At 40.5% G+C, this 25,049-nt stretch overlaps 1 long non-coding RNA gene across 1 annotated transcript in view; it reads left to right on the top strand.

Moving 5' to 3' along the window:
* The first annotated feature begins 14,331 nt into the window (after positions 1 to 14,331).
* The window catches only part of LOC118022330, an 86,046-nt gene continuing 75,328 nt past the window's right edge, over positions 14,332 to 25,049 (top strand). Inside the window, exon 1 of the long non-coding RNA XR_004682473.1 lies at positions 14,332 to 14,685. This is a non-coding gene — a long non-coding RNA (uncharacterized LOC118022330). The remainder of the gene's footprint in view (positions 14,686 to 25,049) is intronic.

Raw genomic sequence — 25,049 nt, 5'->3', positions numbered from 1 at the left:
ATATCTCTTTATCTTTCATATTTTCCAAATCTTTATGTCTTTGTGCCTTCTAGATAATTTTCTCAAATCTGTTTTCCAGTTTATAAATTTCCTTCCTGGATCTAATTGCTATTTAACTCATCCATTTACATTTTTAATTTTCTTGATATATCCCTATGTTAATGGCTGGATTTTTACTTAAGCTACTCTTTCATGTAGGATACAGGCCTTTAAGGATTGCAGCTTTTATGCAGTGTTCCTAGTTCCAATTCCTTGCTTGTTTGGGCCCAATGCCTACTTTATATCCCCACATGAGCATGAAATTCCAAGTCCTTAGGTGAATAGATCAATAATAAACCTCTGTCACTATAATATAGCCACATCATGAGCTGACACTTTGAAACTTTGTTCTGTTTTCAATTACCTCTTTGTTTCTGGTGCATGAGGATTTCTCTTTCTTTCTTGAGAGCTTGGCTATGAATAGAAAACATTTTAAAATTTATATTTTATCCAGCATTTCTAGGTTTTTGTCATGAAATTTATCTTAGCCTGCATTTTTCTAAAACAGAATACCTTGAGTAATACTTTTATAATGAGAAGAAAAAAAAACCCTCCTTATTACTTTAAAAAAAGAGAGAGAAAAAAGCAATCTGTATTGTTCGGGGACCAAGACAAATTACTCAAACAGGACAAGCCAGAAAGTTGGCTGTCCTTCTTTTGAAGTATGTTGACCAATGGATCCCAAAGCTATCCTATATTTGCATCTTTGTGGCCACATAATCTGCCATCAAAGAGCAAGAACAATTACATGATGGGTTTCCTGGAAGTCCCTGTGAAGTAGCTTATCACAGTGGGTATCAGAATTTTGAGTTCTAATCATTGCTCTACCACTGACTCAAAAGGTCAGGGTGGCCACGGCCTAATTAGTTCATTCAGTAATTTGTAATCTTAACTAATTAATTGGATTTTATTAATACAACAATATCATCAAGCACCTATTAAGCCAAATCCTGGAGATAAAGAAGAGAAGCAGATAAATTTGCTGTTCTCGAGGAACTTAGAGTTTAGTAGTAGGATACTAGCTTTGGAATCATCTATCATATAATAGAAGTTTGGATGGATATTGTTAAGATACAAAGGACAGAGTGGCCTATTGAATCTTGATGGGGTTATAATCAAAAAATTCTGAGAGTGAGAAATGAGAGAATTAGAGGCATAAAATCTTGCAATCAGAGATTTGTAGAAGGGTATTTAAGGAGTGCAGAGTCCTCAATGCCTTTGGTGGAATGGATACAAATGTACAGGATTTTATATTCTTTCCCAGGTATCTGGAGGCTTACAAGCAATATCTGCAAAATGTCTGAGCTTGCTGAGGAGCAGCCCTACAGGACCCATGGGGTCTTGCCCTTCTCTAACCATTCAATAAATAGCACTCAATGGAGATTCTGGCTGAGGATACTTGTTTTCAAAACAACAATCCTGAGCCAACCTACTTAAGTAGTTCCATATGTTTCTATGGAGAGTTTATGGATTGTGGCCTTCAGAATTCTTTTGTTTATCACCGGGAATCCAAGTCCTGAAGGCTGCTAACTAACCATGAGGTTTGCTAGTTATACAAGCTGTTGGACCTCTTAAGGACTTTGACATAAAGACCACTTTCTGTGGCATAAGAATTAGTGGTTTAAAAAGGGTGCACTTAACAGTATCATGTTATTATCAGTTTCTGTATGCCATTACTGGCTGGCCTTTTTTTTTTTTTTTTTAACTTGTCTGCTGCCTTGTGTGTGCATTTAAACAAGGCCCTTAAAGGGAAATCTAAGCAGAGCCTTCAAAGACTTATAATCAGAGGGGTCTTAAAAAAAAATGAATGACTATCTTCAGTAGACCTAAAGCTGGTACAAAAGGTGGGTTCTTCACTACCTGAGGCCCAAGGCACAGCCCCTCAAGATACTCAGGACCCATCCTTGCCCTGGGCAACTATTCCTCCCCTTCCTTCCCCACCTCCATCAATACCCAGCTGACAGTGATATTCCTCTACCCTTTACCCATCTAATACCAAACACATGGGGGATCTATCCTGTTTCCAGGAAAGAGGTTTCCATGGATTGTCTCAACAGCCTTAATAAAAGCTACTATTTATTGAGCACTTTGTGCCAGGCACTGCATTCTTTTTATACTTTATCTCCTTTAATCCTCACAATAGCCCAAAGAGGTGGGTGCTATAATTATTCATCATTTTACAGATAAGGAAATCAAAGCTCACAGAGTCTGAGGAATTTGCTTAAAGTTACTTAATAGCTACATTAGCTTCCTATTTAGAATTCCAGTCCAAGTGGCAGAGATGGGACATGAATTCAGGATGCTTGATTCAAAGCTCTTACCCATTTTACTATACACCCTCCCACCCTCTCTCAGCAAAGTACTTTTAGCTTGATCTCTAAGCCTCCCTTGTTGTTTAGAAGTGCTGTGATTCTTCCCGAATGTCAGTTGTGCTCCTGTCCTTCATATTTTCATATGAACCAGTGCAGGAAAGAGGCTGGTCATCTGCCTCCATAAAACAGTCCTTCACACACCCGTGGCTCCTTATAGAAGCTTCACCACAAAGCAAATGGACGTGGCTGGGACTGAAGGGTAACACCTTAGAAAGGCAGATCTGAGACTTTGCAGCTCTGCCCAGGTACACATTTCTTAGGGCTGACAAGTGAGTCAGCAGAAGTGAACAGACAATAATACCATGTTTAGTTTTAACATGATGAGTCAGTCCTGAAACCTGTCCAACTTTAGGGTAGCCCCCTGAAGTTGTAACAGAATATTAATTGCCCTGTCACTTCCCGTTCCACACAGCTGGGTGGGATTGCTACCAGCCACACCGTTGAGAAGTTACACATTTCAGCCCAGCCCAGAAAGGTTTCCTGTGGTGGGTGAAATGACAACATGCACAAAGGTCAAACTCCAGATGTGAGATCTGACTTTTTCTTCTCTTGGGGAAAACATTGCCTCATTATAATCTCAGAAGATATTCAGTACATGTTTAAGGCCAAAGTCTACTGAAACATCTGAGTTCCTCTAACCTGGAGGATGCCAGTCTGCTTTATGTAAATTTATCTAAGACTTTGAGACCACCTATTAGATTCCTGAGCCAAGGGACCAGAGGAAAGAGGAGGGTGTTTAGGCATCTCTGAACAAAGGGAGCTAGACCTGAAAGTAGCTTCTTGCTCCTTGAAGTTGGAAGGCAGTTCAAGAGGAGGAATAAGTTATTTCTGGACTAATACCTTAACTGGATAGAAATGCCAGAAGGTGGTGGGAAGAGTATATGGCAATATGGTGGGGAGTTTACCATCTGTTTATTCATTCCACAAAAATTCATACCAGGTTTGCAAAATTCATTCATATTATACTGAGAGATAAGAAAATATAACTTCTTAATATTTCTGTATCAATTAAAATAATGTTACTTCCAAGTTTCCACTCCTGGATCCCAGGGTGGGAATTAAATCTTAGTCTAATTTGGTAAACTTAATCCATTATAATAATCTAAGTAAATACTCAGTTTCCTTTCATCTTTCAGATTTCTTCTCCCTACCTCTGCTCCTATGCAAGCTGACCTCTGGGTATGCAGCTGACAGTGCATGGAATCTCTAGCTTATAGATTTTGTGGTGCTGTCAGCAGGATAAGGGGCCTTTTGGATCCTCACTAGTCACCATGGCAGAGAGGCTGATGTTGTTATGCTCCTGGACTGGGAACCACTGAAGAATGTGACATTCTTTGATGCACTGGCATTCATCCTCGGAGCCCCTGGTCATGAAGTCCATGCCTGTGGTGGTGAAGAGGAAGGAGCTGGTTTTGTTCTGACGCTGGGCCTCAGCTTTTCCACCAGTACTCTTTGCTGGGGGGACAAGAGAAAGGAACTCACTTCCGGAGGACAAAATGTGTCAATGAACTTTTGCTGCTGTGTAATAAAATACCACTAAGCCCCAGGGGCCTACAGCAATGAATATGTATTTAGTTCAGGGTTTGGCAATATTTTTCTTTAAAGGGCAACACAGTAAATATTTTAGGCTTCTCAGAACATGCAGTCTCTGTTACAACTACTCAGCTCTGCCCTTGTAGTGCAAAAGCAGCCATAGACAATATATAAAGGAATGAATGTGCCTATGTTCCAATAAAACCTTGTGCACACTCAAATTTGAATTTCATATAATTTTCATGATATGAAATATTATTTCATATGTTATGAAATGGTTTTTATATATTTTTCTGCCATGAAATTGAATGGCTTGTGATTTTTTTTCCATGGGCTGTACAAAAACAGGTGGTGAACTGGATTTGGACTATGGGTCACTGTTGGCTAACCCCTGATTTAGCTCTTTTTTTTTTTTTTAAGATTTTATTTATTTATTTGTCAGAGAGAGAGAGAGAGAGAGCACAAGCAGGGGGGAGGGGCAGAGGGAGGGAGAAACAGACTCCCTGCTGAGCAGGGAGACCGACGCGGGGCTCGATCCCAAGACCCTGAGATCATGACCTGAGCTGAAGGCAGACCCTTAACCAACTGAGCCACCCAGGTGCCCCCTGATTTAGCTCCTGACTCTGCTTGGGCTTCGATGCTCTGGGCTGCACTTGCTTGTTGAATATGCAGTCAGTTGTAAGATGGCTCAGCAGTTCTCCTGATTTAGGTTAGCGTCATTCACATGTCTGGGGATTGGTGGACCGCTGTAGGATAACCTAGCTTGGGTGACCGTAGCAACTTGGCTCTATTATATGACTGGCCAGCAGGTCAGTCAGAGCATGTTCTCATAGCAATGGCAGAGGCATATGAATACAAGTGGAAATGTACAGGCACTTTCAGAAGTCTCTGCTTGAATTATATTTGCTCACATCCCATTGACCAAAGCAAGTCACCTATCAGAACCCAGAGTCAGGGTAGGGCAGAATGCTACACCCAGAGTGTGAGGGCACTGCCAAGTTACATGGCAAAAGTGAAGTACTAGGGTCATTAATACAATCAACCTACTAAAGAACCTAAATTGGGAAAAAAATTGTAATATTCTACTTGTGACCTCTTCCTTTAGGGGTGATGCTAGACCCAGGTATGAACATGAAAGACATAAATGAGGAACACAGGCATGTGAAACAAATAAGTATGATGGGAAAGGGAAGACTGTGTGCAAAGGTAAAGAGGCATGAAAGAGCTTGTTCTTTATTTTTTAATTTTTTTAATTTTTGGAGATAATAAGAATGTGTTCTGTGTGTGTATGTGTGTGTGTATGTGTGTGTGTGTGGGTTTAGAGCTTGCTCTTTAGTAAGATAATTCTAGTTGTAGTGAGTATAATGTTTGAGGGGAGAGTGGAGAAAAGCAGGCACATTTCAAAGTAGACTTGATAAAACTTGGTTATATATTGGATGCAGTGGGCAAGGCCAAGTTCAAATAAACACCATTTGAGAATGAGAGAAAATGGGGATGCTTGTTTTAACCTTTTAGCAGTAGAATGGCACTGTAGTAAGGATGTACAAAGCAATAGCTCTCCTCCCTTTTCTTTTCAATAAGATGAAGGCACAAGGAAAAACACTCAGAGTATAACATCGATTCTCAATTCAAGGTGAAACTTAGGATTTTAAATCCGGTTTCATGTTGCAGTACTTTTAGAGTGAAAGATCAGGAAATATGTTATTTTCTGGTATAATGAGAGGAACCATATACTTCCTTTGCCCTTGGATCAAGATTTAACAATTCCAGGAAAAAGCCAAGCTTTTTCTTTGACCTCTAGGAATAAATTCATGTTTTCCTTCCTCCCTTCTTCTCACCCTCCCTCCTTCCTTCTTTCCTTTCCCTTCCCTCCTCCTTTCTTCCTTCCATATCTTTCTTTATATCTGTCTTTCTCTTTCTTCCTCTTCTTTCTTTCTTTATTTTTTTTAGTTTTTCTATTTATATTTTAAATCAGTAACAGGGAAAAATGGTCCCCCATATACTGAAAACTCAGACTAGAGTCCTTGGCATCATGGGAAATTCTTTGACTTGTTTTGTGAAGGTTGGCTGCACCCCAAGATTCCACTGTTTCAAAGTAGAGTCATGTATACAGCTTAGGTTTTGTGTAAGGACTCTGGAGGATTTTGGTTATGAAACATAATGTGCAGTCTGCCTAGTTTCCCAGTGGCAAAATAGAAAACTAGATCTATTTGTTATAGAACTTTAAGCTTTAGTTTTACAGATTTTAGTTTTATAAAATTACAGATGTGCCTTTGAAGCTTATTGCAATAAACACAATGAAACCTTACAATTTAAAATGAAAATCAAATATATTTGGGACGAAGTATCATGGGATACCAAATATTCCATACTCAGAATGGAATATTTTTAAAGTTTAAAAAAAACAAAAATGTTCTGTGTTTATGTTACCTAAATGTTAATGGTTTGCCCTTTTTCTTATCTGCTAAGTCCTGCTGTCCAAGATGTCTTGATTCTTTGGCTAGAAAATTGTGTCATTAAAAAGGAATGTTTGGAGGCTCTTTTCTACCTCCACCCCCAGCATTTCACATGGCATTAGCTTCACTAAAAAAACAGACTTGAAACCAAGTTAGAGAAGAATGATTATTTGTGATTGCTTTTATATTTTGCTGCTTTCCCCTCTAGATTGTCTAGTTTAAAAAGGAGCTTTCATCATTCCTGAAGTTTCATGTAAATCAGACATTTTGTCCCTATAATTTTCCCTAATTTGTTCACATTACATCAACAAGAGAAACAAGAATGTGTCTGAAAGAAATCTGGCTATGAGCTAGCAGGATGCTGGGGAGCTCTCCACTAACCCAGAACTGGTCATCACTGCAGAAGATGCTATTGATGCAAAGCTATTCTGCCTGTGTGGTTTCATCTAGGCCCAGAGTTTGTCCTACCATGAATATGCTGATGACTCCTGAGTCCCTATCTGCAGCCCTGTTTGTGCTCATACCTTTAGATTAGATCTGTATATCCAGCTATTGCTTGACATCATGAAACACTTGAATGTCTAACAGTCAGCCTCAAATTCAACATGGCTAAAACATATTCTTTTTTTTTTTTAAATATACTCTTGATTCTGTACCCATCCCATACACCTGCTCCTCTCTCAAACTCCCCATATTAGCAAATAGCACCATCATCCACTCAATTGCTTAGTCAAAATGCTAGAAGTCACACTTCATCCCTCATTTTATTTCCTACCTCATCTGCCATCTGTCAGCAGGTCCTGCAGCTGTATACTGTATCTAAAGTTGACCACTTCTTACAACCTCCACTGCCACAGCCCAATCAAGCCACAGCAATGATCTCCTAACTGGTCTCTCTGGTTCCCCCCATTGCCATTCTTCACACAACAGCAGGAGAGATCTTTTTAATGAGTAAAGATCAGCCTACTCCTATGCTTAAATTCATTTTATGGTTTCTTTGTACTCAAACTAGAATGTCAGCTCCTCACCAAGGACTTCAAGGACACACACCTCAACTTTCCTTCTCCTCCTCTCAGCTTCTCAATGCACCTGTGTCTCTGGGCCTTTGATCTGGCTGGTTGGAATGTTCTCCCAGAAGGCCCCTGGCTGCTTTCTTCTCATTATTCAGGTGTCAGATCAAATATCTGGTCCTCAGAGAGGTCTTGTTGGACTGTCCTCGCAGAAGCAATAGCACTGCTCTTCCCCCATCACTCTGTCCTGTTTTTTTTTTAATTTATTTGACAGAGAGAGACAGAGAGAGAGAGAGAACACAAGCAGGGAGAGTGGGAGAGGGAGAAGCAGGCTTCCCGCTGAGCAGGAAGCCTGATGTGGGGCTCGATCCCAGGACTCTGGGATCACGACCTGAGCCGAAGGCAGACGCTTAATGACTGAGCCACCCAGGCACCCTCACTCTGTCCTGTTTTAATAATTATATTCTTCTTAGCACTTAAAGCTCTCCAAATTACCTATGTGTTTGTCTTCCCTACTAGAATGTAAACTTCATGGAAATACGGATTTTGTTTTATTTATTGTAGTATGTCAAGCACTCAGACAGTGCTTAGTACAATATAGGTACTCAATAAATATTTGCCAAATTAACAACAACAAAAACAAAACACTAATAAGGGAGGATTTGCTTTGATGGTCTAGTTTTTTTCTTTTTAATTAACATATAATGTATTATTTGTTTCAGGGGTACAGGTCTGTGATTCATCAGTCTTACACAATTCACAGCACTCACCCTAGTACATACCCTCCCCAATGTCCATCACCCAGCCACCCCATCCCTCCCACCCCCTCCACTCCAGCAACCCTCAGTTTTTCCTGAGATTAAGTCTCTTATGGTTTGTCTCCCCCTCTGGTTTCATCTTGTTTCATTTTTCCCTCCCTTCTCCTATGATCCTCTGTCTTGTTTCTCAAATTCCTCTTATCAGTGAGATCATATGATACTTGTCTTTCTCTGATTGACTTATTTCGCTTAGCATAATACCTCTAGTTCCATCTACGTCATTGCAAATGGCAAGATTTCATTTTTTGTTGGCTGCATAATATTCCATTATATATATATATACACACACCACATCTTCTTTATCCATTCATCTATCAACGGACATCTAGGCTCTTTCCATAGTTTGACTATTGTGGACATGCTGCTATAAACATTGGGGTGCATGTGTCCCTTCGTATCCCTACATTTGTATCTTTGGGGTAAATACCCAGTAGTGCAATTGCTGGGTCATAGGGTAGCTCTATTTTCAACTTTTTGAGGAACCTCCATACTGTTTTCCAGAGTGGCTGCACCAGCTTGCATTCCCACCAACAGTGTAGAAGGGTTCCCCTCTCTCTGCATCCTCACCAACATCTGTCATTTCCTGACTTGTTAATTTTAGCCATTCTGACTGATATCTCATTGAGATGATCTAGTTTTTAAAAAGTCTGTGATGTGTGTTGAATTTTGCTGGTGCAGCTACCTTTGTCTTACTTCTAGTGCATAAGAGCCAGGCCCATGTTGCTGAGTTCCTTCTGATTCATACTCTCATCTTCTCTGCATCAGCACCAACCCACCAAACACTAATCCAGCCCCTATAACATGCCAGGCACTGTTCTAGGCCCTGGGGAGGTAGAAATGAATAAGGTACGCAGAAACACCTGCTTCTGTGGAGCTCATATTCTGTGTATCTGGCCCATGTGTACCTTCACTCAGTTCCCGATACCACACAAATATGTGAGGGAATCAGTACCACACCAGGATGGCCTTGATGGGAATTGGTCCCGACAGTGCACAAGTTTCCTCTATTTATCAGAAATGTAAGGGGTTTCCCAACTGGATTGCTTGGTTGACCCAAAAGGAGAAGGTGAGGCAGATTCTTGGCCGGGGTAGGGCCAGGATGGCCTTAAGCATGGGGTACAAACAGTAGAACAACAAGTTCTATTTGGCACCTATGCTTGGCCTCATCAGAGCCAAGTCAGCTCTGTTTGAGAAGTACAGGTGGACTTAATTAGAGCTCAGAATCATGGAACAACCCAAGTGTGCCAGTATCTACTTCCTGCTCAGAGAAGGAGGGCCTCAGCGAGCCAAAGCTGCTGTCCTTGGTTTGTCTTTGCTGTCTGTGGGCAAAGCTGTATTTTAAACCTGAAATTATAGTGAGTTCACTAGTAACACTGTTGGAGACCATTGTTAATTAGAAAACTCCTGTGCAGTCCAAGTAAACTAAATTATGAAGATAAAGATTTTGTCTCAAAGAACAGCTCACTGTTAAATTTTTAAAGCTAGCTTCCAACTTAAAAAACAAAAGTCACCATATTTAAAATCATTTCATTATCCCAAAAAGAGTCAACTTCTTTTCTCTACAAAAACTACCAAAACAAAGAGAATGTTTTACTTGACAACATCTTTTGCGGCTGTCATTCTAGAGATCTTGAAGACCTGGTGGTGGAGTTCCCAGAGGTCACAAAGAGAGGACATTGCAAAGCTCAGACTTGCCAGTGCTTTTGAACACAGGCCAACTATCATCACCTCCAGCCCTACTCCCACCACCTTCCTGGTAACTCCACTGCCTGGAAAGTTAAGTGTGATCTTAAGGGCCAGAAGTGACATTCTGGAATTTAGGGTGGATTAGATGTATATCCTCAGATGGGCTGCTTCTTGTAAGTGAATAAGCCTCTTGATATTTTAAGTATTTGCCATCTCTCTTGAGACCAAGCAGATTAATGATGGAAGGAGGGATGGGTTTTTGTTTTTTTTTTCTTTCTACTCTTAGCCTTTAAACTTCCTGCTGCCACAGTGAGAGTTCTTCCTCCATATTTGTCATGTCACCGTCACTTGCACAAGCGTTTGTCCCCAAGGCCCAGGAACAGTACTCTTTCATTTCACCTGCTGAGCCTGACACGCACTTCCTCTTAAGGGTGTAGTTGTTCTAAATACCACGGGGCCCTTCTGAACCTTGGATTTGAGATATTGGTGCCTACTAGTAGGCTCTTGCACCTTGTAATTTAGAAGGTTACCTCTGCATAGTCCATTATAAATCTAAAAAAAAGAACAAGACCTATGATAGTTCTAGTTTTTAAAAGAAGGGCAGATTCTGGGACGCCTGGGTGGCTCAGTCGGTTAAGCGTCTGCCTTCGGCTCAGGTCATGACCCCAGAGTCCTGGGACCGAGTCCCGCGTCGGGCTCCCTGCTCCACGGGGAGTCTGCTTCTCCCTCTGCCTCTGTCTCTCATGAATAAATAAATAAAATCTTAAAAAAAAAAAAAAGGACAGACTCATGACTTACACCTGGAGATGCTAAATTTTCCTTAAGTTTGTTGTGCTTCTTTGGTAACTGCTGAGATACATAGTCTAAATTTAGTCACTTTATCAAATGCCTAAGAATTTGGCTATAGAGAATCATTTTAAAATCACACCCATGTTAATTTTGATTACTTGTTTATATCCATGGTAAGTGTCTCCTTCCCTCTTTGTAGATGTCCTTCAGGGTCTTTTTCACTTCTAAACATTTGGTGATTCCAAATAGTTTGCATTAGGGGTTTATTTAGACCATTTTTTAGTCCTTGAAAATCCTGAGGAATAAGAATGGCTGTTTCTTTGTTTGTCTTTAAGGTGGTTTACTTCCTGGGTGTTTTCCCACCCCCTTAGGAGTGTTTATTGAGTTATGTTATTTAAGGCTGCTCATCTTAAGGGTAGTCCCTTACGTAGGTGATTATTCCAAAGCTGACAGCTGCCCCCAGTACACAATAAACTCTTATGTATGACTTAAGAGTAAAGGTCTGCTTGGGGCACCTGGGTGGCTCAGTTGGTTAAGCGACTGCCTTCGGCTCAGGTCATGATCTTGCAGTCCTGGCATTGAGTCCCGAATCGCGCTTCCTGCTCAGCAGGAAGTCTGTTTCTCCCTCTGACCCTCCCCCCTCTTGTGTTCTCTCTCTCATTCTCTCTCTCTCTCTCAAACAAATAAATAAAATCTTAAAATAAAAAAAAGAGTAAGGGTCTGCTCAATTGCTTCCTGTCAAAGTTTCTAAGAACTGAGTTTTTCAGTTATTTCTTGAGCTTACAAATCCCAGTTTTTATTTAATCAAAGGAGCTTCAGGGGAAAGCAGCAGTATATGAAATATTCATTCACAACAGTGATAGTGAGATTGAAGAGTAGCAGCAGCTGCCCTAAGTCCATGGCTGTGAAAACACAATTAAAATTTTAACACATTTTTTGAAACATTCTTTTCTGAAGTGCTCAGTTTTCAAAGTAACGGGGAAATGTATATGGTACTTAACTATTAGCTTCTACTTGAAACCCTGTTGTAAGTTTAATGATGAAAAAGTATCTTTCCTTTTTTTAAGATTTTATTTATTTATTTATTTGACAGAGAGAGACGCAGCGAGAGAGGGAACACAAGCAGGGGGAGTGGGAGAGGGAGAAGCAGGCTCCCCGCCGAGCAGGGAGCCCGATATGGGGCTCGATCCCAGGACCCTGGGATCATGACCTGAGCCGAAGGCAGACGTTTGACTGAGCCACCCAGGTGCCCCAAAAAACTATCTTTTTGCTTTGACAAACTCAAACATATTGACCTTATGGATCTTGATAATTGCTGAAATTCCTGGGCTTATTCTCAAAGTAAATCTTCAAAATATCAAATTCAAAGATTCTCAAAATTTCTGTGTGCATAAGAATCAACTGGTGAACTTGTTAAAAATGCAGATATGGCTCAACTGTTGATGGACTGTTAGGTAGTACCAAGTTTTTGACTATTAGGAACAGCAGTGAACATTCTCGTTTGTGTCTTTGTGATAAACATATGTATGTATTTCTGTTGGGCCTGTATCTAGGAGTGGAATTTCTGTATTGCCAGTTAGTTATATACTCAGCATTAGTAGGTACTGCTGGAAGGTGTTCCAGAGTGGTGGTATATTTATGGTCTCTCTGTCAGCGTGTAAGAGTTTGTATTGTCTCCCATCCTCACCAACACTTGGGTATTTTCTGTTTTAATTTTAGCTTATTCTGGTGGTACTGTAGAAGTATTTCATTGTAATTTAGATTTAAATTGAATGAATACATACATTTAGGTCTAATCACACAGTGAAATACCATTTAGTCAAAGAGAGTGAAAAATCTAGAGCTACAGCAACAATATGGATGAATCCCACAAATACAATTGGTGAAAGATGCCAGACACAAAAGAATGTATATTGTATGATTCCATTTGTAGACAGTACCCCTCCAAAAATCCCCCCAAAACCAAAAAACAACAACAACAGATGAAACTAATCTCTGGCGTTAGAAGTTAAGATAATGGTTAACACTGGAGTCGGGGAATAGGTTGTGACTGAAAGGGAACAACCTGGGAAGGTAATGTTGTGGTTCTTGATCTAAGTACTGGTTTTACAGATGGGTTTAGCTGTGAAACTTCAGCAAGGTGTCCACTTAGGGTATACGTACTTTTCTGTATGTATATTATACTTCATTAAAAGTTTTTTTTAAGTACAGGCCCTTACCATGAAAAATGTAGTCCTTTGATGGGACCTGGGACTTTACATGTTTAACAAACATGAGGGTGGTTGGGATGCAGGTGGTCTCAAAGTGCACTTTGAAAAACATTGGTAATTGCATTCAGTGCAGAGATTTTTAAAGCATTCATTGCAGAGATTTTTAAAGCATTCATCAGCTCTTCAAAATAATTTAATCAGCTGCTTTGCACACTGCAGCTATTTTGGGTCATTTCAGAGATGGTTTCAGAGCCCCCCCACCTTTCACTTCTAAGAGTGAATCAATCCTAGAAAATGAAAACACTGAGTGAGCTCCGTGTGGGAAAGGGCCGCAGCTTATACTTAATGTGGAAAGGACAGTCAAGTGAGAAGTAAATCCATTAGGTGGGAAGGAAAAAAACCCCATCAAGTGCTGGAATCATAGAAACTCTCTCTGGGAGGAGAACTGATCATTTCTGATGAAAGCCCATTTATTTTGCTAAGAGTGATGGAGTGTGTTTTGGTCTGAGGCATTTGGTAGAGGCTCTGTAAAAACTAGGTTAAGGACTGAATCAAAATCTCTTCCAGTTACATGAAGGAGGAAGCGTAGAATGCAAATAAATGTAAAACTATTGCTTGTTGTGATTAAAAGTCCCCCACATGATAAGGCCTGAATCAGCTTTCATTTCATTGCAAAGGGGAACAGCAGAACTACCCAACACAATTAAAGGCAAGTTTTTAACGGGGAACAAAAAGAGTGAAAAAAATCACTCAGTGTTCTTTTAGGGCTTGTTCTATCCACCTAAGTTCTGAGAAAGTGTTCTCAAATGTCAAGAGCTAATAAAACCCCTCAGCTCTTAAAGGAGCCATTATTCTCCCCGGACATGCAGAAGTATAGATAATATTACCCGATTTACCTATAGGCAACCTGATATTAAGCTGATAGTCACTGGTGTGGCTGTCCCAATTGTTAAGAAATTGAAATAGTCTCATACCTGTTGGAAAATAGCCACCATTGGGGGTTCTCTGAGAGCCCCTCTCTACTGTCCATACTTCCTGCCTTCTCTGGGATCCCTTAGACCTCCGGACAATACAGCAACTACAGGGTTAATGTCTGACAGTCCCTGGTTTTCCAGCCCTCTCCAGCCACAGATTACCTCTGAGATCTTTGCTCAGTGGTAATACCTGTGATGGGGAGAAGTGGCCTTGTTTGGGAGGGTGGGATGAGGGACCACTTCCAAGGTCCTCTCCTCTCCTATGTCTTTTCACTGACCTCACCTCCCCCAGTTCTGCTTTCCTTATAATTTCTCATTCTTTGGAAATTTCTTATTGGAGTCATATTCTTAGGCAATGAAGAATCAGTAATTAAATGTAAATGTTTTGTCACTGGAGTAACCTTTGATTCTGTCAGTCCCAAATATCCAATGGCTTACATATGCTCTGTGATTCACTTGCTCACTCACTGTCTCACTCATTCAGCAAACATCTATGGAATGCCCACTACATGCCAGGCACTGTGCTCACCAGTAAGACTCCATCCTTGGCCTGAAAGAAAGCTCACAGTCTGCTGGGGACGACCAACCCATAAACAGATAATTCTGGTGCGGTGAGAGAGCCATGCAAAAGAGTATGACAGGAACATAAAGGAGGGCCAACAAGGGTAGCCTGCAGTTGGTCAGAGAAGACTTCCTAGAAGATGTGGTTTGAACTTAGTTTTAACAGAAGAATAGAAGTTGGCTAGATGGGGACTGGGAGTGGAGCACATTTTGGACATAGAGGACTATATGAACAAGGTAAGAAATAGCATGGTATGCGCAGGCAACAGAGTATAAAGTGTGAGACTTAGGTTAGTAGGAGGTGAGACTCAGAGGACAGCAGGCTCAAGAACACTGCTAAGGGTTGAGATCTGATGCTGTAAGAGGCTTTTTCACTCACCAGGAAGCAGCCAAATAATGTGTTACTAATAATAAAGTATTAGATTTGTGATAGCTTTACTCCTTAAAAATCTTAAATTAGAGCAAATTCAAGGTTATCCCTATAATATGGTGACTCTCCCCCACTGGCATTCCGTATGCTTTCTTCAGAGAAAGAGATAGAGAAAGAAAGGGACTGAGCTAGGGCTAGGAGCCAGGGCTTGAGAATAATTCTCTGCTCACCTCATCCAAGCAGCAAGCTAGTAGACGTATTAACAAATTGTTTCTGTACTTTATCTCCTTATCAGTATTTTGGGGTTTCATCAAATCTGCATACACCCAGGGGATAGGACACTTCCATGAGTGTATTTCACCCCTCTTGTTGGTCATGACAGGACTGTGGCTGTGTAGACGGGGAAGCCGTGGAAGGGTTTCCATGCTGTGGGCCCACATGCATTTTATGGCGAGTCCTCTGGCTTCATAGAGCAGTGATTGGGCATCCTGTGGGTAAGGAAATCTCAGCCACACATGCCCGATGTAGTTATTTTTCAAATAAATTACATGCTTATTACTGCATGACTATATTGTGCCAACTTAAAAACATACTCCAAAATGGAAATTTAAAAGAATGAGATTAAAACATTTAGAGTAATTTTTATTTTATTTATTTATGATAAACAAAACCTCATGATTTAGTGTGTCTATTTTTTTAAAATCTTGGTTTATACTTGTGATACTATGTAGGTCTTGCTGTAAGTTTATTTCAGTTTTTGGGTTTAATGGCTGATGGAGATGCCAAAATCCTCTTAAAGTGATATAGCTCCCAATGAAAATATACCTCCTAAATGATGAGGCTCGGTTCTAGTTCTGTGCAATGATTATGCATACGTTTTTGTTGAAATTCAAGTTAGTACGTTTCCTTTATCCCTGGTATCAATCAGTTATTCTTGTGAGCTAATTGGAGGGGTACATATTTTTCATAGTGTTAACAAAACACTCTGCTGCACTTCTGTTTAAAAATTTAAAAAACAGGTTAGTAAATTCTGTATCCCATGTCTTTAAAGCATTCTGATACAAATATTTGTACACATGACACCCTTATATCATTTTTGGCAATAAAATTTCAAAATGATGGAAACATTTCCAAATGTCTGTTTTTAAATTTCTCTTCAGGAGGAGTTTCTTTTGAAATGTAGTTATTTTCTCACTTGTTAAAATGTTAACTTTACTCTGAAGGGCCTGAATAAGGTTTTTTTTTTTTGTTTTTTTTTCTAAAACAACTGTGAGGTAGTGTACTGACCCCATCAAAGAAAGGGGCAGGAAACGTAGGCTATTTGTCTTTTTGTAGAAGAAAAAAATATGGCTCTTATTTTGGTTTGGCAGTTTGAAAATTGGCCTGATTGGATGTTGGAATAAGTGAGAGAAAGGAGTCCAGAGTGAATTCTGAGCTTTGCAGCTGAACAACTGCCTGAACGGTGGTGTCACCAAATGAGGTAGATGGAGGAGAGAACAGAAGCCAGTTTAGGAAGAAGATGATGAGACACCAAGTGAGACTCTAGAGTTGTTGAGTTCAGTTGTTGAGCTACAGGACTTCCTATGGTTACTTTATGCCCAACATATTAAAAACCAAACTAATCTTTGGCTTTATATCCCAAATTTATTTTTCCCTTCTGTTCCTCTATCTCTGTCCATGGCACCACCATCTCTCAGTCATTTAAGGCTAAAATCTTCAGAGTCACATGCGACTCATCCTTTAGTTTCCACCTGTATCCAGTGAGTACCTTAGACCTTTCAACCGTCCTTTGTTCATTCCACATATATTTACTGAGGACCTCCTCTGTGCCTGGCACTGATCTGGGCCTTGACGAGACAAGTGTGAAGAAAACAGACAAGGTCCTTGCTCTCGTGGAGCTTATATTCTAGCTGGGGAATGTATGTAATAAGTAAATATGTAAACATAAATAAGAAAATGATCCGATATTGGTAAATGCTAAGAAGAGAACTAAGGCGGGCGCCTGGGTGGCTCAGTCGTTAAGCGTCTGCCTTCGGCTCAGGTCATGATCCCAGGGTCCTGGGATCGAGTCCCACATCGGGCTCCCTGCTCAGCGGGAGCCTGCTTCTCCCTCCCCCACTCCCCTGCTTGTGTTCCCTCTCTCGCTGTGTCTCTCTCTGTCAAATAAATAAATAAAATCATTAAAAAAAAAAAAAAAAGAAGAGAACTAAGGCAAGTGGTATAATACTACCCGGCTGGCTGCTGAAGAGAAGCTGTCTGGGAGGTTCTATTCAAGGTGAGGTCCGAAAATCCATGCACTATTAGGGGAAAGAGCTTTCCAGGCAGGAAGGTCTAAGTTCTGGATGAGCTTGGTGAGTTCTAGGAACAGAGAGAAGGCCAAAGTGGCTAGGGCTTGGCAGTGGTATTAGGTAAGGGTAACCCTTTCATCATGGCTACTCCCTTCTTGTGCTCCATCGCCTCATACCTGGCCCCTTATATAGTGCCCTTTAATTGCCTCCCACTTTCACTCTTTACTCCTAACTGTTTCACACACTAATCCTTATTAGCCTTCTGAAGATTTCACATTGCTGTGCTATGGTAAAAGCCTTCAGTAGTTGAAGAGTAGTAGGCTGACCTTTGGGAGCCAGGAAGACAGACTGTTCTGCACCTGGGGTGTTTGCTCCCTGTGAGGTCTCCAAGAGGCCTTGGGAGGAAACTATGTCTCTCATTACCCTCTGTTTACCCACCTGTGTATTAGTTTTCTATTACTGCTGTAACAAATTACCACAAACTTAGTGGCTGAAAACAACATAAATTTATTCTCTTACAGTTCTGGAGGTCAAAAGTCTAAAATGGGTCTCACTGGGATTAACATCAATATGCCAGCAGGGCTGCATTCTTTTCTGGAAGCTCTGGGGAGAACCCATTTACTTACCTTTTTCCAGCTTTTAGAGGCTGCCCATAGTCCTTAACTTGTGGTCCCTTCCTGCATCTTCAGAGTTAGCAGGGTAGCTTCTTCCCATCTCTCTCTGACCCTCATCCTCTTCCTTCCCACTTCCACTGATAAGAATCCTTGTGATTACACTGATCCTACCTGGATAATCCAGGGTAGGATAATCTCCCCATCTCAAATTAACTCCTTAAAAACCTAATTCCACCCCCCCCCATATATCATGTAATATAATATATCTATAGATTTCAGGGATTAGGATGTGAACATCTTTAGGGGATTATTATTCTGCCTATCACACACCCTGCTTCTTTGATATATTAAGATTTATTTAATATATTAAGATTATTTGAAGCTAATGGAGACTTCCTATAAATAGAAAAGCCACTGAGACTAAGAAAAGGCCTATCATGGGAGTCTCATTGCTTTGGCTCTGTAAACATGGTAAAGCTATGCCCACGGATGGGGCAGGATTGCTAGTTTTTCCTGCACGGGAGACTGAATGTGGGATGGCGGAGATAGCGGTAGCAGTTCTTGGATAGAACTGGAACAGCAGGGAATATTTCTTTTTCTCATTTATTTTCTATCCAGATGGAGATTTGGATCATTGACCTGAATGTTTATGATCATCCTATTTGGTGAGATGGTTCTCACGAAGGAACTCATTTCTGTATGGAAATAGAGGGAATCATAGCACAAGTTCTAACCTCTTGAAAGAGTTAATATTATTCTGTCATCTCCACACTTGGAAATTTATAGGAAAAGAGGTACCAGAACGTTCCTCAGTGAGACATTCTTTTGTTGTCTTCAACCTCTATGTTATGTCTACATGCCAAAGAAGTTATTCTTTGGCAGGAAACGCAAGCAAACTCTCATTATATTGATCTCCTTTGGACAAGGACCGTATGTCCTAAATTTCTGGAATAGTTCTTGTTTCATATAATTTTATTCTTCTCAATAAAGAATTAATTAAATGTATAACTAAATACAATGTAATTTTATATCTTGGTAAGACTTTTCATACAAATAATTTCACAAATCAGAGAAAGCACCTCTGTCTTAATTCATCTTAATTTTTAGTTTGAGCAAATGTGGTCAAATATCTGTTTTTGTGGTGGTGGAACTTTTTGCCTGAAAAATTATATTGCTACTAAACATTCCTAATCTGTAGAGCTAGAGACAAACAAAACTTATATCCAGGCTCTCTGTATAAGCAGCAAATTGGTACCTGGTAATGAATTTGCTTTGAAAACAGATGAAAGAAACATTGAGAGTAATGATATCTAATGTGTATAAACACCTAGCATAATTTAGGCACTGTGCTAAGTGCTTTACATATATAGTTTTGTTTCAGCCTTAAAAATGAAAACTCTATGAAGTATCTCCTCCCTGTCCTTATTATAGATGGGGAAGCTGATAAAGCACTTTGAGCAATATGTTCTAATAATGTATAAAGCTAGAAGGGAGAGAATTGATATTTGGATTATTCACTGCCTCCTAATACTGCTTCAACATTATGCCTTTCTTCCTCTAAGCTCCTCAGGCAGAGGAGAGGCTTTGGAATGTAGGTGGGTTTTGATGGGGGAGGTGGTTGGGGTAACTTGGACAAGAAGGCCGATACAGCTAAGGCAGGATTACGATGGTGTTCTGAAAAGTTAGAAGTCTTTGGGTTGCAGAGAGAACCAAGAATTTCTCACCACATCATGATCCAGGGACATTGATATCTGGGGTTGTAGAGTTCTTTTTTTTTTTTTTAAAGATTTTATTTATTTATTTGAGAGAGAGAGAATGAGAGACAGAGAGCATGAGAGGGAGGAGGGTCAGAGGGAGAAGCAGACTCCCCGCCGAGCAGGGAGCCCGATGTGGGACTCGATCCCGGGACTCCAGGATCATGACCTGAGCCGAAGGCAGTCGCCCAACCAACTGAGCCACCCAGGCGCCCCTGGGGTTGTAGAGTTCTTGCTTTGGCATCTTCTGTGATAACAACCTGGTCATGCACTCCAATCTGCCCATTCTAGAAAATAGCTCACCATCCGCCCAGCCACTCAAACCTAAGCTAAGAGTCATCTGCAATTTTTCTTTTTTTCTCCTTAAATTCTATTGTTTTTAAAGACTTTATTTATTTATTTGGCAGAGAGAGACACAGCGAGAGAGGGAATATAAACAGGGGGAGTGGGAGAGGGAGAAGCAGGCTTCCCGCGGAGCAGGGAGCCCGATGAGGGGCTCAATCCCAGGACCCTGGGATCATGACCTGAACTGAAGGCAGACATTTAACAACTGAGCCACCCAGGTGCCCTCTCCTTAAATTCTACTCTTCAGCAACTTCTGGTTGTCCTACTTTAAAATACATCTAGAATCTGGGCCTTCTGTCCATCCCAATAATAACCACCACCTCCCTTAGTCCAAAGGTTCATCTGCTCCCTCTCTCCTGAACTACCATAATAGCTTCCTAACTGGCCTCCCTGCTTCTACTTCTGCTTGCCTAAAATCTCATCCTAAAGTAATCTTTCAAAACATAAAGCAGATTTTCTTTCTCCCTATTGCTTAATCTTCAACATTTACCTGCTACACTTAGAATAAAATCCAGTCCCTTAGCATGCCACGCAAGGGCCATTGTGGGCTAGGTTTTGTCCGTTTCTCTAAACTCGTTTCGTGTTCCCTAAGTCTTTTCCCATCTCAGGACCGACTTTGCATCTGCCTTCCCTCTGCTGGGATCACCTCTATCCTTAGATATTTAACATTATCTCTTCAAAGAGGACTCAAGTAAACTCCACATAAACCTCTAAAATACTTTATCACATCACCCTTTCAATTTTTTTATATAGCAATTATTCCAATCTATCATTATTTTATTTGCAAGCTTGTTGTTCTTTTGCTTATCTCTCTCACTGGAGGGCTGGACCTCTGTCTAAATCCTCAGAGCCTCGCACAGTGGCTGACAAATTAAGGATTTACTAAATATCTGTTAAAGAAATTAAAGAATGCATCATAATGATTTAAAAAGCATTGTTGTATTCTTAAGCACAGGTGCACATATTGGACATATTTTGGAGCATCTGCTTAGCTTATAATGACCCTCTTAATAGAGCTTCCTAATTCAGGGGAAATGGCTCCCATGACCATTTGTTTGAACATGCCCTTGACCTCTAGCTGTGGTGAATTGGACAGACTCAAGCTGGGCCAATCAAAATTGGAATCCTGGCCATTTGGAATTGGGGCTGACAGTCATATAGTTGGATTATCTTATGTATCCTCAGGAGCCCCAGACAGTCATGAGTTCTGATCTGGGGATCAAAGAAGGCTGGTGATCAGAGAAAGAGAAATCAGACCGAGTCAATGGGCAATAAGAAAATGTGATATAAGACACAGGCGGAGAGTCTGGGTGACTTTCCAGGTCTTGATTTCAGTATCTTCTTGCTGCCCAGCTAAACTCCTGCCCTTGGGTTCAGGAAAATATCAGAAGCCTGCCCTCCAAATGCCATCTCATGGGTGAAGCTACTGTGGTAAAGATATCTCAGTCAGTTTAACACTGCATGAAAACAAATTTGCCATTAACATGTTCGTTCTGCTTTAGCACATGCTACTTCGTGCCACTTTTACCTCATATGATGATAGATGACTTACTTGCTCTTTAGCTAGCAACTGTGTGTAAGTGAGAAGGTTTCTAGAAGAAGAAAATGGAGAAAAAGCAGTGAGAGCCGAACATGTTTGTGGCATCCCCTACAAGGAGAGGGCCGAGTAAGCAATGTCTAAAAGGGGGAGGTGTGGGTGATGAGAAAGCAAGTGCCGAAGCAAATAGTAGGGAGCTCTGTGGGCTTGATCGTAAGTGAGCTGGGGTTGCTGATGACTGGGAAACTTGCAGAATATAAAATGTCTGGTTGCAAGATATGAGTTTAGAAGCAGCAGAGTGAATCTCTTCAGGTGATGGATCATTATGCTGAAATCAATCTTCACAATGGAAGACAAAGTCGGCAAAAATGAAATATTCCCTCAGAACAGGGAGTTTAAAGTATAGTAGGCTGCTCCACTGTTAGTAACAATTAATATTGACTCAGTTTAAGACCACGCAATCCCCTCTTAGCTTGACCTCATTATACCTGATACTAATGAGGGACTAAAGTCCAGTGGTCATGGATGGGCGTTTAATATTGCAACAATCACATTGATTCAAAAGTCCTTTATCAGCAAAGGCATGGTTGGGGGCGGGGGGAAATACATTGGCTTCTCAGCAATGCAACCAGCTGTAAAATATCTCTCAACGAATCTACCAAGGTGTGAACATCAAAAGCCCAGGAGGAGCTATTTATATTTGAAGATTATTAGGCATTAACTGCACAGAGGAATTACCTCCAAAAATGGCACCCCTGACTAGATACTTCTGTGGTAAATCCTAGAAAATGCTGAGCTCTCCCAAGCAATTTTCATTCTTATGAGATTCTGTATCTTGGTTTGGAGTGTTGTTCCTCCTATGGTGTGTATCTGGACAGGATGGAGAGGGAAAGTGGATTCCAAGGACATGGGAGAGTTGAATGTCAGTTACTTTTGTACAGACTGCCTACCATCCATGGCTGGCACTTTTAAACCCTAGGTGAGACTGATATATACAGTTCATGTCTGTTGATGAGGACATGTGCAAATATAACATACTAGGATTCTTAGACCCAGGAAAAGCTCTGCATCTGCGGCTGCATCCTGGTCCTGCTGGAATAATGGCCATGAATCTTGGCTGGACTGATTCTCTCTGCCAAAAAAAGGAGGTTTTAAAGCCTAGGGCTGTGTTTCCCAAACTGAACACAACAGAGTGTGAATATGTGTGAGGAGATATAAGGATTACATGGACAATGCTTGTGAGAACTGAGTTAAACAAATTAAATTAAAATTTGGAATGTTTGCATGTAATATTCATACATAAAAATATATAAAAGCATATATAAGGGATAAAGAACAATAAAAACCCACCTTAATAAATACAATATTACCAATCCCATCAATCCCCCTGGTTGCCCCTTTTGATTCTGTCCTCCTTTCTCCCCAGGTAACCAGTTTTCTGAATTTTGTGTATGGTTTTATTTTTCATAATGGTTCAACTACATATGTACATATCCTTAGGTAATATATTTTGAAATTTTACATGCTTTTGAATTAGCTTTGTATCAATCGCATACTGTAAGTACTCTTCTGAGACTTGCTGTTCATTCAATTCTATGTTCCTGGCCTTCCTATGTATTGATACACACAACTGTAGTCCTTTTTCATTGTTATTATTCATTCTATGGATATACCACAATTTATTTACCATTCTTTTGTCTGAGGGATATTATGTTGCTTACATTATGTTGCTTATTCTGTTTTGCTATTACAAACAATGGGATTGTGAACTTCCTTGTACATGGTTCCTGGAGCATATGTGTAAGATTTTCTCTAGGATAGGGGCACCTGGGTGGCTCAGTCAGTTAAGCGTCTGACTTCGGCTCAGGTCATGATCCCAGGGTCCTGGGATCGAGCCCTGCATTGGGTTCCCTACTCAGTGGGGGGAGCCTGCTTCTCCCTCTCCCTCTGCCTGCTGCTCTGCCTACTTGTGCACCCCTTCTGTGTGTGTCAAATAAATAAATAAAATCTTAAAAAAAAAAAGAATTTCTCGAGGATATATACCTAAGGGTAGAATTACTGAATGTGAGGGTAGGCACATCTTTAACTATAGGATAAACCAGATTGTGGTCAAAAATGATGGTTGCTGGGGCGCCTGAGTGGCTCAGTTGGTTAAGCTTCTGCCTTCGGCTCAGGTCATGATCCCAGGGTCCTGGGACTGAGCCCCACATCAGGCTCCCTGCTCAGCAGGGGAATCTGCTTCTCCCCCTTCCCCCTCCTCATGCTCTCTCACTCACTCTCTCTCTTTCAAATAAAGAAATAATATCTTTAAAAAAAATGATGGTTGCAGGGGCGCCCTGGGTGGCTCAGTCAGTTAAGCATCCGACTCTTGGTTTCAGCTCAAGTCATGATCTCAGGGTCATGGATTCAAGTCTCTCATTGGGCTCTGTGCTCAGCATGGAGTCTGCCTGAGATTCTTTCCCCCTCTCTCTCCCTCCGCCTCTGTTCCTCCCCTCCCCACCCCTGCTCCTGCTCTCTCTCTCAAATAAATGAATGAAATCTTTTAAAGAAATGATGGTTGCAATTTTCATTCATTCCAACAGGCTTTAAGAGTTCATTGTGCCACATCCTCATCAACAGTTGGTAATGTCAGACTTAAATTTTTTGTCCATTTTGTGGTTTTAATTCTTATTTCTCTTATGAGTAAGTTGGATCATCTTTTTACATATTTATTGGTCCTTTGAGTTTTCTCGTCTCTAAATGAATTTCTTATTCTTGCCCAATTTCTGTTTGTGTTGTTTATCTTTTCCTTATTGATTTGTAGTTCTTTATGCATTCTTCATTATAATTCTTAAATCACGTTTGTAAATTTCTTCTCCCAATATCCGATTTGTGTTATTACTTTCTTTTTTTTTTTTTTTTAAGACTTCATCCATTTATTTGTGAGAGAGTGAGCAAGAGAGAGAGAGAACACAAGCAGGGGGAGAGGCAGAGGGAGAGAGAGAGGCAGACTCCCTGCTGAGCATGGAGCCCTACACGGGGCTCCAGGACCCTGGGATCATGACCTGGGCCAAAGGCAGATGCTTAACCGACTGAGCCACCCAGGCACCCTGTGTTATTACTTTCTTAATGGTGTTCTTTCATGAAAAAAAGTTGTACATTTTAATATAGATATATCATTTTTTTATGTTGTTGTGCTTTGGGGTCCAATTTAAGAAATAATTTCTCTACCCAGTACCAAGAGGTTATAAAGATATTGTCTTAAATATTCTAAAATTTTGCTTTTCACATTTAAGTCTCTAATCTCTGTTTTCGTGAGATTTTTTTACTTCAGGACTTCTCTTAATTGTTAATAGGCATTGTGGATCTCCCTGAAGGGAGACAGAATGCAACATTTCCCTGTTGTATTCCAGCCTTGGATTTATTTTTCAGAGCATCTCCAGGGATGCCTTGGTATGTATTTTGGGAACTGTTGCTCTGTAGAGTAGGAAAAAAGTTTCTACTTTCTACTACATTCTTGACCAGTTCTGGGACCCCGCCCTGGATCAATTGCTACGTAACTTCCTTGTGATTTGGTGTTTGTTTTTTTTTATTTTGAAAATAAAGACATTATTACCTAAGTTAAAATATAAAAAACAATAAATAATTACTATGTATTGCAAACACTAGTTAGGATGATAATATTAATGTGTAAAAGGATAAAAATTATTACTG

Source organism: Mirounga leonina, unplaced genomic scaffold (assembly GCF_011800145.1).
Source record: "Mirounga leonina isolate KUSES-001 unplaced genomic scaffold, KU_Mleo_1.0 Mir_176, whole genome shotgun sequence".
NCBI classification, from domain to species: domain Eukaryota; kingdom Metazoa; phylum Chordata; class Mammalia; order Carnivora; family Phocidae; genus Mirounga; species Mirounga leonina.
The sequence above is the reverse complement of the archived record's forward strand: the minus strand, read 5'-3'. Positions and strand labels throughout refer to the sequence as shown.